This window comes from Hevea brasiliensis, chromosome 7, assembly GCF_030052815.1.
Source record: "Hevea brasiliensis isolate MT/VB/25A 57/8 chromosome 7, ASM3005281v1, whole genome shotgun sequence".
Taxonomy (NCBI): domain Eukaryota; kingdom Viridiplantae; phylum Streptophyta; class Magnoliopsida; order Malpighiales; family Euphorbiaceae; genus Hevea; species Hevea brasiliensis.
The window spans coordinates 85,512,368-85,518,156 of NC_079499.1; the positions used below are offsets into that span (position 1 = coordinate 85,512,368).

Consider the following 5,789-nt stretch of genomic DNA (forward strand, 5'->3'; position numbering starts at 1 on the left):
ATACCCAATGGGTACCAATATTAGGCAAGTAAATCAAGCACACAAGGAAGGAATCAAAACTCATATTTATATAAAATATGGAAATAACCAGTCCAAATTCACAAATTAATATAAAACATATTTCCCAACTCTAAAATCCAGAGAGTTTACTCACTCATGTTTGTACTTACAAGAGAAATTAATGGAAAAATAAAGAAAAACATGATAAGAGGACTAAAAATAGAAAAATCCCAAATAGAGGAACCAAAAACTCTGAGTTTTGGAGTTTCCAGAAATGGCTGCAGCAACTCCTCTTCTGCAGAATTGATGGTGCCCTTTTCCCTTCTATATTTGTAATTTTTCTTTTCTTTTTCTCTTATTGTTTCCTCTCCTTCCTTCTTGTGGCAAAAACTAGAAAATGATGCTTTTATATGGTCCCAAAAGTTGCCCTAAAAATATATGAGTCAAGGAGTGGATAAGAAATGAGGTGTAAAAATATCCATGTCAGCAGAGTTATCCACGTTCTGGGCATTCTGCTTAGGGTACTGCTTACCCTAAGCAGGATCTTCAGCAATTTTCAGCCTCTGCATGCACTGCCTGCTTAAGGTTAAGCAGACCCTCAGCAAGTCTTAGCAGGTGTAGGATAAAAGGAGTTTTTCTGCTCATGCTTGACTTCCAACTTGACCTGTGTTGCACTTTAAGCACTGCCACTTACCCTAAGCAGGATCTCAAGCAAAACCCTAAGCAAATCTCGACAGGTTTTAGTATGAAAGCTTGAATGTATTGGATTTAAGCTGTGCTTGACTTGTGGCTTGCCCAGACTGAAGGTTAAGCAATATGACATACCCTGAGCAACATCATAAGCAAAGTCTTAAGCAAATTTCGGCCAACTAAATCTTCCAAGGCTTGATTTCTTCAACTTTCCTCCATACTTAATGAAGGAACGAAAGCGTAAAAACACAAGTTTATACCATTGAATTCAAAAATTTTCACCTAGGGTCACATGCATTATACAAGATTTATTTTTATCTATTTGATTTCAATGATAAAAAACATATTAAAACTCTTTTAATATGTTTTTGAATCTGTATTTTCCATTTAAGATTTTAAATTTAATCAGATTAATTTTAGAACCCTAGATTAAATTAAGAACAAACACACTAACCTCTTGATGCACTGCAGTGTATTTGCGCCTTTGAAATGCGTCTTCAAGACACTAGATGTTGTCCCTCTAGCTTGTCCACACCAAGAACACCTATGGCAGCCCTTGAATAGCTTCTAAAGCTCTTTCTATTATTTAGAAAAACAAGTTCTACCTTTTAAGAGATTAAAGATGTAAACAGGACACTAGAAACAATTTTCAGTGCTTTTAATTCAAGAGATTGTTTGTTAATCTCTTGGAAAGATGAGAGAAGAAGATGAAAAAGAGAGAAACCTTCTTGGGGGGTGGCACCAAAGAAAGAGGCTGCTGGTTATATTTTTCTTCCTCATAACAACACTTAAATAGCTAGGTTAACACATTAAACCCTTGCCGCATGTCACCCTCTGATTGGTTCTAGGTTTAACTGACCCAATCACATTGTGCCAAGTGTCAAACCTATATTTAATCTTAATTTTAATCATCTTACAAGATTAAAAGACATTTGGCAAGCTTATGTGAAATGCCATGTGTCACCATCTCATGGTGCCACATGTTACCTTGTGAAATGACCAAAATGCCCCTGTGTCTTAATTTTGAGTTCTCAACCCAAAATAATTATTTCTCTTCTTCTAATAAATTTATATCAAATATAAATTAATTAATTAATCTTTATTAATTAATTTCTCATTAATTAAATTCATATTTAAACACTTTAAATATAAATTTAACTTATACTATACATCCAATAACCTAAATTTGGTTTCAAGTCATGCTAGGAACTTTGCAATCTAATTGCAAACCAAACTTGTTTAATTAATCAATTAAACCCTTTAATTAATTAATTAATTAATTAAATCATATTTAATTAGGTGATTACTTGTGTATGTATGTGACTTACTAGGCTCATCACTAATTGGCAATGAGACATGATATCAACTCTTAATATCATCAGAACTCTTTTTTACCATAAATGATTTCTCTAAATCATTTTATGCACCTCATAGACCATGGTTAACACCTAGCATAGCAAGCCATGGCCACCCAATTAGTAATAAGGTTTACCTTAAATGAACCCATAATCATATGTTACCATGCACTAGAATCTCTCTGTTACAAAATCTCAACTCAAGCTGGAGTCATGGTTTATGTAAAACTCCATTAGCTATGAATATTATGTTCTCTTTTAATTCCAGTTCTTGATTAAAAAGGTTTTCTCATCAGAAACTCTTTTCTAATTAAATCTATCTGTCCTGGCCAGGAACTTGAAACATCAAGAACAATTAAATGCACATAGGATTTTATCTCTATTTACTTAGAGGAACAAATTCCATCTTGATCAACACCTACCTCCATATATAACTAGTAGGAGCCAACATATGCCCATATACCCATACATAGTACAAGTATGAAAGCAGTATCAAACTCAAACTACCTATATACAAGATAACTGTGCTATCTCAGGTCTAAAAATTATATCCACTGATATGATTTATGACAAAACATTGACAAGAGTAAACTCCATGTGCTTGTCATAAGTGTCACTGGTTCGGCCTACTTATCATGTATAAGTGCCTATTATGTTTGTCATATGGCATGAGACTCACCATTCCATCTTATTTATATCTCATATAAATAACTTGGGAACAAACATGAATACAATCTTTCTGGATAAGTCATGTCCTTATTATGAAGTATCCTCAATTGTGAACCTATTTATGATACTTTGTACTAAAAATACTGTCACTCATATTCTTAACAACTTAAGAATAGAATTTCTAACAAAATATCAATGGACCTTTTCTATTACACATAAATATATTATGTAAACGGAAAAGTGGAAATGCCTTTTATTAATAAAAATAGGTACAAGATACATACTAAATGATATACTCTAGGGCATACTATTAACACTTAAAGGACTCCAAATTTCTTAAAATCAATTCTTAATGCCTTCATTCGCCCTCAATTTGCCACAAAAACCTATAAAAAACAACAAAATTACAAAAATCAAATATAAAGTAACTAAAGTTAGCAAATAAGCTAAAATAAAGCTAAAAACATAAAATATACTAAAATATAAGGGCAAAATGGATGCAAAACTATCTTAAAATGCCTATATGAAATGAGTGCAACAATAGAGATATCACCTATTAGAATTTCATCCCTCTCATGGAGTTTCAACCAATCATTTCAATTGCAAGGCCATAAATAAGTCACAAATAACCTATTTTACCAGGATATATTTGAGAAATACTTACTTTCCGAAAATTGCCTCTATTATGGATGATTATGATGAAGTGGGGTGATATATCTCCAAATCCATAAGCATACCTCAGTTTCCTATCTCCACTAATGTAGCATATACCTTTCAAAAGATCAAAAGCTCTTTAAAAGGGTGGTAATGGGGTTAGAGGATAATGACTTAGCTGCCAATGAAAAGGTTTTAGGGCATACAAATATAAGGGTTGCCATTATGCAAAAGTTCCAAATACACTAGGTTTATTTTTCTCTATTTTTACATGGAAAGGAGAAGCATTTGGTTCTTAATGCCAAGTATGCTTGCTTGATGCTTACCTTGGGACGTCTTTACCTATTTTTCTTAATTTTGTATTTATGTCACTTTTATGCTTACCCCCAAATTCATTAATTTTTATGGGTTGGGAGGATAATTCTTTTATATTTTTTACTACACACGTGCACTTCTTTTTGAGTTTTCGTACCCTCTTTCCATATTTTCTCTCTTTGTATACACCTAGCATACTTTTCACCTATACACTTTAGCTTGTTCATAGGGTAGGATAAGAATTTAGGCTAAGGGCTAAGGTAATGTTTTGGGTTATTAAAAATAATACAAGGGAATAAATGTAAACTCAAATTGGCTATAAAGGGTGAAAATTTGATTTTGGGTGGTTAAGGCTATGATGAGTTTATAAACGAAGAATGCTTTAATAATCTCTTATCAAGCATATACTAAGATTTCACCTCAATAAATCCAAGAGACATGTTCTAGGGTTGGTGAGGCATGTTAAGGTTTGTTCATATTTTAAAAATTTTCTCCTAATTTTACAAGTCTAATATGATAAACTAATAGCTATGAAGGGGTTTAATTAGTTTGACTTCACTTAGGCAATTAAATTTTTCACATACAATACATTAAAGTCTTTTTTCCTATCTAGTTACATCCATTCCTCTTTTCAATAGAGATCAATTATTGGCTTATTAAGGTTTTTAGTTATAGTTCTAAGATAAAAATTTTTGAAAAAGTTTAAAAATTGAAAAATTTTTCTGGATTTTTGATACATAAGTATGACAGAGGTATAATAAAGCAAAGCAAAATGATAAACATGAAATGTGATGCATTAATGACCGCTAAACTCAAATTTGGCATTGATACACTTGAATTGTATAGATGTTTTTAAGCACATTTGCATATTATTTCATAGCATTTAGGCAAGTATTTTCATGCATAATAATTGATTTCATTAGTTTTAGTAATTTCTATTGTAAAGCCCTTAATTCCATGTTTTCTGCATCATTTCAAGTGTTTGGGTGAAGCCCCAAATGTATAGGAGTGAAAAGGAAAGCTTGGAGGAGTCAAGAAACAGAGAATTGCTGCTGATACAAAGTACACAGGTTGTGTAAACCAAGCCCTAGACCTGTGTAACTCTTTGTCAGAAGAAAGCCAAGAGAATCGATGAGAAACACAAGTATACGGGTCATGTAAGTAAACCCGTGTAATCTGCAGGGACCCATGTAACTTTCTTACCCTATGTGACACATTCAAGATGAATGGAGTGTCTGATCAAGCAATAAGACTCAGAGCATTCCCATTCTCCCTTCGAGACAGAGCAAGGAAGTGGTTACTTTCTCAACCGGCTGGAACGTTCACCACTTGGGAGAACCTCTCTCAAGCTTTTCTAGCAAGGTATTTTCCACCTACAAAGACTGCAAAACTGAGGCTTGAGCTCAACACCTTCAGACAAAAGGAAGGAGAATCACTCTATGACGCATGGGAAAGATATAAAGACCTGCAGAGGGAATGTCCGCACCATGGCATAGAAGATTGGCTATTAGTGCAAAATTTCTATAATGGGTTACTACCCTCTACAAGGAGCACAGTTGATTTAGTTGCAGAAGGTGATCTAATGGAGAAAATAGTGCCACAAGCACTTGAACTTCTAGAAAGGGTTGCATACCATAATTATGAGTGGTCAAATGAAAGAGAAAATGCAAGAAAAACCGTAGGGGTCTTGGAAGTAGACGCCCTGAGCATGATAAATGCTCAGTTTGATCAGCTCACAAGGAAACTCGAAAGAATGCAAGCCAACGCAGTTAGTACAAACAGTCAACATGAAAACAGCTATGGAGGTGTGACACCCCTTACCCGTCTACAGTATATCCGAGTAAGATATGTCACACGGTGTACCGGAACACTCTATTTTATCTTAATTAATTTTGATCAAAGTTTTGAATATAACTTGTGAAATATAATTCATTTAAGTCATTTATTGACATTATAATTTATTTGAGGTTTCGAAAATTTTACAGAAAATCTGGCAGAGTACCGGCTAAAAATGGAGAAAACAGTTCTTCGCAACCTATGAAAAACACTTGCAAAATCATTTCCAAACAATCCCAACTCCATTTTATCAACAAAGTCTTAATATGA

At 33.5% G+C, this 5,789-nt stretch overlaps 1 non-coding gene across 1 annotated transcript; it reads right to left on the bottom strand.

Annotated features, from left to right (window-relative positions):
• Positions 1–5,070: 5,070 nt before the first annotated feature.
• Positions 5,071–5,177, bottom strand: LOC131181840 (small nucleolar RNA R71). The gene has a single exon (XR_009150316.1). It is a non-coding gene; the product is annotated as a small nucleolar RNA R71 (small nucleolar RNA).
• Between the last annotated feature and the right edge of the window lie 612 nt (positions 5,178–5,789).